The 15,055-nt window shown below is 39.3% G+C and overlaps 1 long non-coding RNA gene across 1 annotated transcript in view; it reads right to left on the reverse strand.

Moving 5' to 3' along the window:
• LOC148325914 (uncharacterized) overlaps nt 1–4,347 on the reverse strand; it is a 29,842-nt gene extending 25,495 nt beyond the window's left edge. Inside the window, exon 1 of the long non-coding RNA XR_015846075.1 lies at nt 4,233–4,347. This is a non-coding gene — a long non-coding RNA (uncharacterized LOC148325914). The remainder of the gene's footprint in view (nt 1–4,232) is intronic.
• Nucleotides 4,348–15,055: the final 10,708 nt, after the last annotated feature.

Genomic DNA, 15,055 nt, shown 5'->3' on the forward strand with positions numbered 1-15,055 from the left:
TTTCAGTCAGGACAAATTTTCGTGTAAATTCTCATGCATAAGGTTGGCCATCGAGTCTCGAGAATGGATTGGAATCGGGATTAGTAATTACTGAAGAACAACTTGCCAAGACCACCGAAGAAATACACCGACGTGGGAAGAGGTGGGTCGACTCAAATGCAAATAACCAGCTACCATTAGCATACGGTTTGTATTTTACATCCCAAGTGGGCTCGTGTTCTCATCTGCAGCGATAAATATGACTGTGTTCACAATGCAACATAACAGAATCGGCAGTTATGATCATTTTCCTCAACAACTGTTTTGGAGTTCATAATGTACCAGCTGCTAATCTGATCAGGGTCGGCAAATTACCCGGCTTTGTTTCATATCTATACACCAGGTGATGTTATTCTAGCCAAACACATTTTCTCTCAGGTGCAAATGTATTTTCATGAGGTGTCCAGCAAAATAAAGTTCTCGAGTGAAAGTGTAAACTATACTCCAGTGAAAAGAAAATGAATAGCATTTAAATTTAAAGTTCAGGTTTGAATTTAATAGCGGTTAAATGGAATATTCATGAGTGAGTTTCCACCCAACTTGTTGGAAGACAGACTGTCGTTTTGCATTCCAAAAGAAGGATGACGTTCATGGTTGGGGTGTGCCTCCAACTTGGTCCATTAATTGTTGGCTTCCTTTTCAGTTCCATGTGATCCACAGGTGATGGAACAAATTCTTTTAAAAAAATCCTCAAAACGACATGTGCTTCAAACATCCTGGTCATTTCCAATCACGAGATTTTTAGACCAATCCTTGTCGATGGGTGAAACTGGTGTCGGAAGCTGATTTTTTTTTTTTCCAACTTTGCTGTTGCTGTTTCCCATTTAGCTGTCAAGGCGAGTTGGAGTTATCGTTCTCCACTTTTTTTGTTTGGCATTGTGATCCAGCATGGAGACGGCAACGCGGGAAAACTTCAAATTTGCCCTTTCCCTCCTCTCCTCACGGCGTGATTATACAATTGATTTTTTTTCACCTCCTCCTTCCGACCATTGCTCGCTGCTACGCGGGCAGTAATAACAATTTATCTGGGCTGCGTGTTCCATTACGATGGGGAGCCGAGGCCAAAGCCGAGGAAGGGTGGCACGTTTTTTGATTTATGGCTTCTGTTTGACCCATTGCTTATTAGACGGAGCAACATGACGTACACGTCGTGGAAACGGACTGCAAGCATTCAATGTGGAAGCAAACTGATGATGTTGGCTGATATTAAGGAAAGAACGACCATACATTTATTCCACACTAAAGTAAGGATCCTGTTGATTTTTTTTTAACTTAAAATAATTGCTATTAAAGTGAACATTTTGGAAATATTTTCCTTGGATATGCTTTTGTTGGATAACTGCCTGCATCGTGAGCATGAATAGGCTTGAGCTTGAGTTGTTGAAGCAAGATTCAACTGAATGGGCTTCAATGTCACGCTTGGCCACTGCTGGATCAAGTTAGAAATTGAACAAGGTTCCTCAATGCTCTTCCTCGATCAATAGCTGGGTTTATAGTGAGCCGTGTATTCCGATTAGAAAGGATCCGAATGACCTAACCAACCGAAAATGCGCCATTGAAACACCTCAATTGGAATAAAAAGGCCGACTCCGAATGGAATTTTATTCGGATTGTGACATCGGCGTCTAAGCACTTTAAAATAGCAGCGTCTTACCAGAGCTCATCTGCAACGTGAAAACACGATTTAAAGCCCCGGTAAACTTGTCTTTATGAGGACGCAGATTTAATAAAAGTTTTAAAACAATCGTGAATACTATGCTGAATAGATTAATGGACTTTGTCTTGATAAATCGTGATGTTTACAATTATCTCCGCGTGTCACACTGCTGTAACGCGACTGATCTGTTTCACAGGGCGCCGCAGGTAAACGATGGATCGGAAAATACCAGGTCACATTTAAACAGGTGACCACAAATCTTCATTCGGAATGATTTCCATCAGAAGGATAAAACAAAAAAAAAACATATAAATCCAGCTATTGATTAGTTTCTAATGCATTTCTTTATACATGGCAGGCACCACCTTCCTCAACCGCGGCTATCCACTCCAAGCCCAACTCAGCCTCTCTCTGGCTGCTGATAATATTTAACAGCTGACCTTATCTCGCCCGCCGCCGGTGTACAGGAGGGAGCGCGGGAACGTCTGACATGGCGGCCACACGTGTCCGCTAATCCACAGGCGGCCGAGCTGATTAAAAGATGCGTATCGGCGACATGGGGGTAAAGGCAAGGTGGGCCGCAGGTGGCGACGACATCACATGTGAACGGTCACACCCGAAGCACCGTGAAATGATGCCCCAACTTGGAAGCATGTTCAATTTGTTCTAGTAGCAGTGCAGTAAAACGGGATACGGACAGGGCACTGCTGCAAAAAAGAGAGAAGTCAGTAATTGATGTGACCCCCACTGAAAAGGACGCCAGAACTACATGTGTACATGTACGAGGCTAAACTTGACATTCATGATTGCAAATAGTGATTATAAATTGGACGGATAATGGATGGAAATGCTCCATAGAAATACAGTTACAGAGACCTAATGACAAGTTCATTCATTGTCATATTCCACCACAGGTATGGAGATACATATCGAATCGTCGCTTATTGGAGAGATGCACACCCCTTGATGTTATTTAAATCATCTTACGATGTAACGTTCTAGTTTGTGTTGTTGCTATTATTTTGTTTGACATCATTTTATTTATGTAATAATTACATACATTTATAAATAAATATACATCACACCTTTAACTCATTTACAGCCATTGACGGCTAAAAACGTCAAAGATCCATTTTTTTTTTTTACTTGGCTGGTAGTAAATGAGTTAATATAAACCAAGCTCTCCCTGTTGTTAAGTAAATGTGCCTCGCTTCTATGTTGGGAAGTTGGATTGATATTAAATGTTGATTATATTAATATTGTTTTGTGTATTTTGCTGTAATAGAGGCAGGGTATATTTTTCAAACACCAGTTTATTTTCATATACAGTATATTAAATTAATCACGCATAACTAAAAAAAAAAGTGATAATGAATATTTTAAAAATGTGGTCACGAAAATAAAAAAAAATGAATTAGTCTCTCCCCTCTAAAAAACCTTGTATGTTATAGACCAGCACACTGCGTGAGAAAATGTGATGATGGTTTCTTGTTATTTCTGATTTTGAAGCAACGAACATCCCTCTAGCAGTCCCACATCCCATTTTTTTTTTACCTTGGAGCTAAGAACAATACAATAAACGCACAAAAATACAGTTGACAAGCCGAAAGACACGTCTTTTCAAGCCGTGTGCGTGGGCGCTGATGACTTTGGGCGACTTCAGCGTTCTGTCACATCCAATCGCGCTTGCAGGTCCTAAATGCCATACCTCACGCCGCCCTGACGTGTAAACATTTGAAACTGCTCCGGAAAGAAAGTTAATTATTCATCTTCCACATCGCCTGGTGACTTTTTATTTCTGTTTGTGTCACGTAAGCAGTATACAGATAAGACGCACCTCCAAGCGCACGTCGGGAGTAAATAAATACCCCACTTAATTAGTATTCCTGCGGGACATTTGCTCGGCTAAAGATTCTGTTTATCTTAGCACGCTTGCACATGCTCAGTTGAGGGCGCGACACGTTCAAGGGCAAAACGTTTACGAGGACGTTTCTTTGAAAGGAGTCATGTCAAAGTACGTTTTTTTTAGCAAATAGCTAGTTAGGTTTTGTTTGCAGTAACTTCCTTTTTATTTCAGTCAATACCACTACAACCTTTCCTTATAGGAAACAATGGAAATCAAATTCATTCATTCCAGGGTCAAACTGTTGCCATTTTGAAGCATTTATTAACCGTCCAAACAATGGTTGAAGTTTGAAAAGGGAAAAGGAAAAAGAAAAAAAAAGTTAATTCCGTCTCCACCCTTTTGACTGGAGGAAAATAGTCATGTAATCTTGTGAAGTCTCGTAGCATTTCCTGATGTCACCAACAATCCAGTGCTCAAATTATATTTTACCAAAAATATGAGCGTTTAAATGTTGACGCCTCCTGGGGTTGAACAACTAAAGTTTTTGTCAATGCAGTCAATCCGATGAAAGTCAAATTAAAGTTGATTAACTTATTGATATTTATCAGGACAGTAAAGCAGTCCCCAACCTTTTTTTTTGCACCATTCATGTAAACTAAGACAAATAAAAAGATTAAATTTTCTACTCACACACGGAATTTTGTGGCATTTACTGGGGTCCCCGCGTGTCATGATCTGTCTTTGTTCTCTTTGGTTTAGTATTTAATTTCATGGGGTTTTTTTTCCTTGCGTTTGGTGTGTCTCGTCATGTTCATTGTGTCCACCTGTCTTCATCTACCCGAGCCTTTGTGTCTTGTCCAGGTGCTTCTCGTCTCGTTAATTTGTATTTATTTTGTTTCCTCTTTACTTTCGGTTCTTATCGGTGCATTGTCCCTGTCAGATGTTGCTCATATCCATGTGTCCTGTCACCTGTCAAGTATTTGTCGTCTGCTCCTTAGTGTGTTTTAATTTCTTTTTTGTGTGTGTTTTTATTATCAATTACTGTCATGATCTGTCTTTGTTGTTTTTGGTTTGCTGTTTAGTTTCATGTTTTTTCCTTGTGTCTGGTGTGTCTCGTCATGTTCAGTGTGTCCACCTGTGTTCGTCTACCCAAACACAGGCAGGCGAGGCTAACTAAAATGGGATTTAATTGATTGAAAAGTTGTCTTTTCTTCTGAGTGGGCATCAAATCCCTGGTTTGTGATGATTTTGTTTATGGAGACGCTTAGAACCCCTCCCCCCCTCCAACTATTATCGCTAACAATGACAAGGCATGGCAAACTTGCCATGCTATGAAGTAAAGCTAGACTTCCAAAATGGACGCCGGCAGTGTATTCTGGGTCATCAGAAGACCTCGAAGCACACATTTTACATTTGCGGCACCCATCACACATCCTTGGTGGCGCACACACACAGACAGGTATATTCAATAGTTCAGAGCTATATTAGTCATTTTTGTCAACGCCATTCACAAGACTTAATGGGAACATCGACTTGCAAATGTTCCCCACCTATAAAATGGAGACGCAATTTTCACTAAAATGTGGGCGCTTTAACACTGGCCATCTAAAACCCCAAATAAATGGTTCTTTGGCATAATTGCAAAACCTTTTTATTTCATATTTTTGGTTTTGATTGTCTCAAAAGTTGAAAGCTGCTCGTAATGGCATAAAAAAATAACATGTTTGTTCGCCCAATAAAACATTTCCATTAGACTCACATGAGCTAAAGGAAATGTCAAGAGAGGTGCGGTTGAAAAGGTGCTAATGCAACACATTTATCTTTTTTTTTTTTTTTTTTTACCTTTATCAGCCGGGAGATGGGCTGCAAAGTGTTTCATTCCAGTGAACGCGCAAGGCGTCTACTCATTTTATTTACGTGTCACAGACGCTGCGCATTCATCAACGTTACAGCGCAAATGCGATCGAGTCGACTCGTTTGTTTTTTCCATCAGCCGGGCACCTTTTCAGGAACTGAAGATGAAAAGGCTCATGTATTAATTGACCTGTGTGTGTCTTATTTATTCTCAAAAATGAAAAGGGGAAAAATTGGTGAATTATTTGCTTAAAAAAATGTTAGCACGCTCATAAATCTCATGGGCCACCCAAAAATCAGTGATGTGCTTGGCAATAAGGGAAACAGCGGCCACCCACCAAAAAGCAGCTGGCCTGTGGAACATTCCAATCTGTTAAAGTTGGCAACCATGACAGCAGGCTTTTTAGCCTGTTAATTAGCCGCTCCAGCATTTGGTCCAGCCAGCGCCATTCCAGGTCCAAATTTTTACTTTCTCACCCAATAATCTCCAGACTCAAGGAGGCTAAAAAAAAAAGGGAAACTGAGATTTATAAAAAAGTTAGTACTAACTTGAAACTGTTTTTCAAAAAGTTTTGTGTATTTTCCTGACATCACACAGGCCTATGTTTGCAGAAAAATGTTAACATTTGAAAGTTGATATCTGACATGGAATGCCATCTTGCAGAAATTAGCAGTTTTTCAAAACCGAAGCTGAGGTTTTGCGAGGATTTTACTGTATGTGTTTGAATATTGATATCTCAAATGAAACGTCAATTGGCAACTATTTAGTGAGTCTGAAGACTCATGAGATTTTCTGAATCAGTTTTGATGGCGTTTTGATGCTCTACATTATGGAGGCCTATTTTTCCCAGCTCTCACTTTCAGTGTCAACGCAAAATACTTTGGAAAAATAATCTGATTACTGATTACTGTTTAGCCTTTTGAAAAGTAATTTAGATTACAAGTTATGTTATTAGTTAGCATAAGGCACATTAACCAGGAAACATACTGTACCTTATTAAACAGAGTCGCTAAGCTAACGTAGCAGCTAAATTGACACGGCATGCTAACTTAGCACGTATTTCACAGTTAGACTTAAACTGACTTAACATTGCCATCTTAATAATTGTACACTCATGAAATGATGGTATGAACTTTCTTCTCATTCATTTAGATTTCATTCACAATATAACCAAAATTATTAAAAGCTCTATTGTTTTTTTTTTTGTTTTGTGTTGAGTCTGTTACAGTCAGATAAAAACATTGAAGATTTTAAAAAAATTAAAATCCATACAATATATGTTTACAATTCTTTAATCTGGGCTTTCATGATAGTGGTTCGAGGTTTACAAAGTCAACTCACTATTAGCTTCTTGCTTCTGTTTACACAGTCTATTAGCTAATGGTCACGAGATGAATTCAGCTATTTACTCAACTAAAACTGGTAACTTTACTTCAAAGCAACAAACTTGTCTTGATTTTATCAGCTACATCCTACTTGCTTCTTCAAACAGTACGATGTCCAGGTTACCAGCTAATCACTACTAGTTACGGTCGACTAGCTACAACATGAACATACTAACGTCTTTTAAATGTCACTTGCTTCGACTCCAGCTCATTCCGCGGGAGGACACATCCAACATAAGGGTGACATTATTTCTAAAATGATCATAGAGTTCTTAATGATCGTGTTAAAATGCAATAATATATAGAATTTCACGTGTCCTCCAGCGTTGCATCATCTGTAAGAAAGTGGTGTTCACGGCTTCAATTTCATTTAGCGCCATTAGAAATTCATTTCCCAGCAAATGACTTTCCCTCAAGATGTTCCCTCACGACCTACTTTTTTCTTTTTTTTCCTAACTGAAGTAGCTTCTCTTCATCATCACCATATGTGAATTGTGAATCCCAAACAGCTCATTCTTAGCCGAGTGCTGGCTTATTATTTTTGAGGCTTGTGGGGTCACTGCAAGGGGGGGAAATAGTAGATGGTTTACTTAAAGGCCTCACTGAGATTCAAAAGAAGAACTGGCTTGCAGCTATTGCACACACACATATATATATATATATATATATATATATATATATATAATTCCATGATTAATTGTGATTAATCACGCTCCTATTTTTCGCAATGCTTGTAACAGATATTTACTTGAATAATATCTTGGAATTGATGCAACATGTCCAAATATGAAGTATATTTAATTCAAAGACTGTTCTAATAGCTTTTCTTGGATTCTTGAATACTACATAAATGGAGACATCTTTCCAGACATTTTTTTTTTCGAAACATTTTTCACACTCCAGCAGTGTTGGTTTGCAAGGCCCAGTGGTAACTTGAACACAGTGTTTTGTTATGAGACGTGCTAAAGATGTACAGCTAATATGGTACAATAGTTGCAAAGTATGCAAATTATTTTTTGAAGTAAATCAAACTCAGTTTACTGAGTAAAAATATTTAACTGAGTTAAAATTCTTCGGCTAAATCACCTGAGTTAATGCTTTAATTTTGACAGCCCTAATATATATATATATACATATATATATATAATCACACATTTCTTGCCATTACTTATGGTCTGCCAGTCCAGTTAATGGTTCATAGCAACAGTCGACTCATTTCCATGTCTGTGAACAATTCATTGTAAATTTCTGCCTGAATTCCATCTGGTTCTGGCTATGTGCATATGGTTTACTCTCCATGATCCGGTTAGAAATGATGACAAAAAGGCTGGGAGTTAACTAGGAGGCGTCTACAGCTGACACATGTAACTTTTAAGCGTGAAATTAACATCCCCTCTGTTCATGTCCACGCCAACAAGACTTAATAATAAAAGTGATGTAAGTGCAGTGCTCCCCACCATTCTTGTTCTTTTTTTTTTTTTTCTAATTTCCTGCTTCATTGGGCATCCTATGGAGACGAGAGGGGAACCACCCATTCCGGCAAAATGGACTCCCCAACTTGACGTCACACTTACAATGCCACAAATACTGTATGAGTTTGTGCAAAATGGAAACGTGTGGATGCTGACGAAAAATAAATGAAGTTGTCTTATGGGGCGCTTTAGGGGCCATCGGTACTGAGGAAGAAATGGAGCGAGGGTCATTAAATGAACGGGACCAGATGAAATAACAGCCATCTTTGTCCCTAATGGAGATCATAATTAAAGTTATGAGCAGCAATTGTAATTGCCCTTGCACCCACTTTTCAGAATCAGACTTTCTTGTTTGTGAGATTGCCGCAGTGCAATTTTGTTTAAATAAGAGCCTTGAAATTCTGCCAAAGCGCTGTTTCCAACCAAAATGGTCACTTCACAATTTTATTTTTGCAGCTGTGACATGAGAGAGCGGCTCTGGTTAATATGGCATTGCGAATTGATACTTTTATTTTGTACAATGCATATTTTAAGCAGTTCAAATCGATTTCCGATGAATCTTTACATCTCTAGTCATTATTTTATACAAGCTAAAAAGCACTTCCGATTAGCCGCTTGCTACTAGCAACTGTTTGTCTTCGACACTCGCGATTTGAAGATTGACTGAGAAAATGTGAGTTGTGAATTTTCTCACTGTGAAAGTTTCGGACGGAGATCACAGCCTTTTCATATTGGCATGAATAAAATTATTTTTCTTACAATCATACAAAAATAAACTCTCACGAGCTAATGGTAAGTGCAGCCCTGGGGGAGATACAGGGGGGATTGTGTGTGTTATTCACTGCTAATAATAGCTCATTCCAGAGGTCCAATGTACAAATGTATCTGATACGTTTGCATGAATATTTCATGCAGGCTGAGCGGTGTCAATTATTCATGTTTACTGTAACAGCGTCTCCACATGGCATCTTGGACTCCTGGTTGCCACGGTGACAAAACGTGTTTAGAACTTGGCAAAATTACCATTCCTCTTCCAACTAATGTTTCTTTTTTTTTTTTTAGAAACTAAACTTTCTTATGCTGTGTTATGTTGTTGGGAAAATATTTGCAGAACCACATGAGGTGGATTTCACCCTGAAATTGTTGCCAGCCAATTATACACAAAGATCCATCCATTCATTTTCTAGAGCACTTGTCTTCGTTATGCCCACATGTGAGCGAAAGCCCAGGCCAGCAAACAAACATCCATCATTGCAAGTGAGACGAAGCCCGTCCCATGCAGCTGACTTGGAGGTGTGTGAGGGACGGTACACCCTGGAATGGTTGCCAGTCAAACGCAGGGCACGTAGACAAACATCCATACATAAGATCCCACGAGTCGACTAATCGCATCGACGATCTGTGACTAGTCGACAAACTAAAAAAAGTGTTTGTCTCCCATTTATCCAAGCTTCTTTATGCGTCCATCAAGATCGCAAAAGAGTGAGGAAGGTCTGCATGGAAGTCTTTTTTTTTCTTGTCGTGTTGAGGATTATTTTTTTTCTAATGTGTGGGATTTTTGGATGGAGGAAAAGACTGAGTGAGATTTAAAGTGACAGCCGATTTCATCCCAGCTTCCCACGCACACACACACACACACACACGCGCATTTGTGTGCGCACATAAACACTCACACATTGGGACCTAGGGCTGTGTTTGGATTGTTATATTTTCGCTTTTGGCATCTCTTTTGCTGGCACTATATGAACGTGAAGCCGCCACAATGACATGTGACAAAGTGCAGTGATTGCTTTTGCCGTATAGCCACGACGACTCCCCCCTACACATTATTACAGCTGTTGCCGCGCATTAACCTTTTCCCTTCCTTCCCATATGCTACCAAGACTGTGATGAATAAGCCGCGATAAAATCTCCCCCAATCTCCTTCGCCTGCCTTTAGCTCCGCGACGCCATTCGGTTTATTATTCCATCAAAGGTTGCATGGTCACCTGTTTTTGGATCATTCCCTTGCCTATCTACAGCTCACGCGTTCTGCTTCTTGGCATGTTTTTGTCTCTGGTCAAAAATGGAATATGAAAATGATGTGGCGTGATGTTTCACTGTCGCTTGGAAGCGTTTCATCAACTTGGTGGGGTGAAAAGGTGCCCTCCTGCCCTTGGCGCACTTCCCTCCGCTTCCGCTCCTCCGTGGATAAATTGTGCTTCAAAATTAAACGCATCCAGTACAAGAGTGCTTTCATGCCTTTGCAGAGATGATACAGCCCAGAGCCCTGGCGTATGGACGTTTATTTCTCCTATGTATGGTAATCTGAATAACTGACACTCACATTTCTTTAAGCAGCTTGACTCCAAAAAAAATCCAAGCTGCCAAAACATCTACTTTTAGATTCAAACATTATCTTACACAAACACATCATCAAAAGTCCCGCCTGAACTGAGGTCATTGCAGTGAACAAAACTAATGAATCATCTAAAAGATTTTTTTTTTCTGAAGATAACAAACTGGAAGATTTATGTAAAATTCTCATCATTGTCAATTTCATACAACTTTCCCAGTTGATTTAAATTGTATTTACGTATTACTATCCCGCAAAACGAAAGATGAATGGTTGAACAGTAGTTTGGGAATTCCAGTTGACATTCAACCAATCAATCAATCAATCAATCAATCAATTAATCAATCAAACCTTTATTTATATAGCACCTTCTGTACTTCACAAAAAAATTGATAAAAGACACAAGGACAACTTCCACCCACCAGCAGTCTCCTGGCATACCCAACATCTGTGGGTTAAAGTAGGTGCAGTTTAAAAGATCGATAAATACATAGCATGTACCCTGAGGCAGGGCTAAGCAGAGTCTGAAGGATTCTTACTTTGGCCTTTTTTTTTTTTTTTTTTTTTTTTTAGTCTTGGACTTGAAAAATACCCCACCTATTAAAAAATAAATAAATCTAATACTAAAACTAAGAAAAAAATAAACTAAGATGAAGGAGAAAAATGCAATCCATTATGAACTAAAAACTATTAAAAACAAACTGAATTTAAAAAAAAAAAGTCAAAACCAAAGGAAAACTACAGTGCCCTCCAGAATTATCGGCACCCCGAGTTAAGATGCGACATGGTTCACCAGACAGAATCAAGCTCCTCCCATGGCCATCTCAGTTCCCAGACCTCAACCCCAAGTGAATTAAAGGTTGGCGTTTCCTCTTTTTTAAAATGTTCATCCTACATTATTTAGGAAAAATAAGAAAAACCGAGCACAGTATTTGGAAAAAAACAACTAAACCATTATAACCATAGCCTGATCTCAGTTGGAAGGAAAAAGGAGTCTATACCAGATGACTTCGGGCTGAAGGCAGAGTACACTCAGGATTGGTCACCAGCCAATCACTGAATAAGTAGCAATTTTCAGCAAAATTTCAGAAAATCAAACTTCCACAACAATTGCACGTTTTGTCTGTGACTGTGTGAGACCCGACCCCCTACTCTTGAATTTGTTAATTTTTTAAGTGTCTAAAAAAAAAAAACATCTAGGACTGCCAGGAAATCTTCTACAAACACATCTGATACACTTCCTCATCTTTTCTTCCCCACATACTGTTAATTCCAGAGCATCATTTACTGTACCTAACTCTTGTGAATGTTTAGCACAGGGTTTGATTATCGCTCAGCAGTTTATTCACGCAGCAGGCAGGCAGGCAGGTGGATTAGTTGTGCCTTTTTACTTGTCACATTGTACAAACACATGTTTTGTTTTCACAGGGAAATATCTGCTGGATTATTCCAGCAAAGCCTAGTCTAATGAGCCAGGAAATGTCACACAATAATGTGGCTTGTGTCGTGTTTGTGTGCAGCGCATTTGGTCAGATTACCGGAGAAGCACCAGCACGAATCAGTCATATCACCTCCCTGGTTGGATTCCTTATGCAGTTATATAGAAATAGATAGAAAATAGTGTTACAATGCAGCCGGTGGCTCCCTTGAGACTGCTGGTTTCCATCTATGGGGAAGTGACAAGCATATTGACGCCCATGGGAAATCATGGAAAGTGAAGGAAATTATATAAAGAAATAAATAAATAACGGATTAACGGTGCCGGCTCAAATCACATTTTAAGTGTCGGACAAGTGTAAAAAGGAGTTATGGTCTAAATAAAACGTTACGCGCTGCTTTTATTTTGATTATTGATTATTTTTTAGATTTCTTCTCACGTTGCACGTGCGAAGTAAATTGTCAACATTTGAAGGCTTTCAGTCTGCTATCTTAAAGTTGTCGCTAATTAGCATCTATGTTGGAGTGATTTCATTTTCTAAGTTATAGATTGATTGGGGGGGGGCAATATCACAGACAGAGATCAGAAGCCAGACCATTAAACCACTTTGGTCTGACAAAACACTTACCCCCATAATAAACTCATAATAAGGTAAGCAGATTTGAATAGTAAGTTAGCCAGCTAACGGGGTCGGAGGTCGACAAATTTTATAAATAAGACCGGAGGGTCGAGGCCGGAACTGGAACAAGATCGGGGCCGGGAAACAGGGGTCTGACCGGCAAAAAAGGGTCAAGTGCCCGCTCTGACTATTTCATTTCATTTTAGTGAACAAAGTTGTGGAGGAAAATTTTACTTTTAGCGTGTTAGCATGGTCTAGCTAACATGCAAGCATTAATATCCAAGACATCTATCTGGACATTTCACTACAAAGGCCACAAAAAGCATTTTTAAGCAGTTGTCGTCTCAGCCATGCCACGTCGCATCCACTTCATCTTTCAATTACTTAAATGACTCGTGTGTAAATATTCATGCCGTGATCATCTTGTGTGGCATCTTAGGATGCCGCATCGTGAGTCACACAAGCAGATGCCACTCAGAACCACGCCAGAGGACACACTTGTACTCACTTCGTATTTTGGTGGAGTACTCTTGACTGTCGCGTTGCCGTGTGAGCAATAATTAAAATTCTAAATAAACAGTTATTTTTCGACAAAATCAACTCAAACACCAGCAAGTGAGATTTCTCCATGGAAATATACCGTGTTTTCCAGAATATAAGGCGCTACTTTTTCCCTCGATTTTGAACCATGAGCTAATACAACGCTGCGGCTTTTCTGTGAATTTTTCTTTCACCAGTAGGGGCGCTCTATAGTTCAGAAAATACGCTAAATAAATCTCTAATTTTTTTTTTCTTCTTTTGGGTCTGTTCTGTTTTAATTAGCAAAGTTGTTGCTGTGTTAAAAGGCAATGTTTTAACAATCTGTTTATGTACCTTTATGTGCATTCACAGAACTAAATCGTTCTGTACATGCAGTAAATTTTTTTGAGGCTTGTATATCGTTTTTTTTTTTTGTTTTTTCTATCCAAAAGGAGTTGCTGCGGTTTATATGCAGGTACACCTTATGGTCTGGGAAATACGGTACAGATTTTTTTTTTTACTATACGATTAAATGATTTGTTCGAATTTATATTGGAATTATATTTGATATCAGTGTACATTGTGTATTTTTGACCCCCGTGCTGTCATGATCCTTTTAAAAAAATCTGACTTTGCACTTAACTTTTATACAGCTTTGTATGCAGAAGACCCGCCCGAACAAACAAGCTCAAAGTTGTGGTAGAAAATAGAACAATGCGTTTTTTGTTGTTGTTTGTGATTTTTTATTTTTTATTTGGCATGAGGGCGGCACTGTGGTCGACTGGTTAGCACGACGGCCTCACGGTGCGAAGTCGTGGGTTCGATTCCAGCTCTGGCCTTCCTGTGTGGAGTTTGCATGTTCTCACTGTCCCTGCGTGGGTTTTCTCCGGGTACTCCGGTTTCCTCCCAGATTCCAAACAATGCATGGCAGGTTGATTGGACACTCTAAATTGCCCCTAGGTAAGAATGTGAGCGCGGATGGTTGTTTGTCTATGTGTGCTCTGTGATTGGCTGGTAACTAGTTCAGGTTGTACCCCGCCTACTGCCCGAAGATAGCTTATGAGGAGAAGCGGTACAGATGATGGATGGATGTATTTGGCTTGATGCGTCCACTGCTATGGCACATTTGCATTTGACAACGTTCATGCTCTTGCCCCAACGTGCAAAAACATGCTACCTAGCGCTCATTCCATTTCTTGCGACAATGTTGTTTCCCTGCAATGCAAAAAAAGGTAGAAATGTGTCAAATTATTTCTAAACAATGTTGTTTATTGTGTCTGTGGCATTTCTAAGACATCTTGGAGTGTGAACTGTCGTGACTAATGCACACTTTTTTTTTTGCAACAGATTCATTTGACAAAGAACAAATCTGTCATTTATTGTGTAATTTCTAAGACCTTTGAGGAATAGGATTTAGGGCCCAGTAACATTTTTCAGCATAATTAAGGCTTTTCGTTTTTGTGACTGATGCACTGCAACTAATGCGTACAAAGCAAAACAAGTAGAAATTCATTCTAATATTGTTTATTTTGCGTGTGACATTTTGAAGACCTTCAAACCGCAAAATTAAGTGCAAAGTGAGTTTTTTTAAAGGAGAATTATGGTGTTCCTTTTAAAAAATGTGACTTTTTTAGACTTGCATTATTTGAGTGGCGAATGGGATTTCACTGCTTGTTATCATGCATACACACGCTCGTGTGTGCGTTGCTGTGGTGTGAGCTTTGGCATTTGCCATCCTTCTGATTAGCGTAACAAGAGAGCTGATAAATAGCTTCTGTTAGCAGATGACATTTGACTAAATACTTCCCAAATGCGTACGATGGGCACGCATGAATGCAGATGGTTGCCAGATGCCTCAGATGACTTTTCCAGCTTCAGGTAGGTAAATGA

The sequence above is a fragment of the Idiotropiscis lumnitzeri genome, chromosome 12 (genome assembly GCF_059441095.1).
Source record: "Idiotropiscis lumnitzeri isolate Australia: NSW breed Sydney's pygmy pipehorse chromosome 12, RoL_Ilum_1.0, whole genome shotgun sequence".
Taxonomy (NCBI): Eukaryota; Metazoa; Chordata; class Actinopteri; order Syngnathiformes; family Syngnathidae; genus Idiotropiscis; species Idiotropiscis lumnitzeri.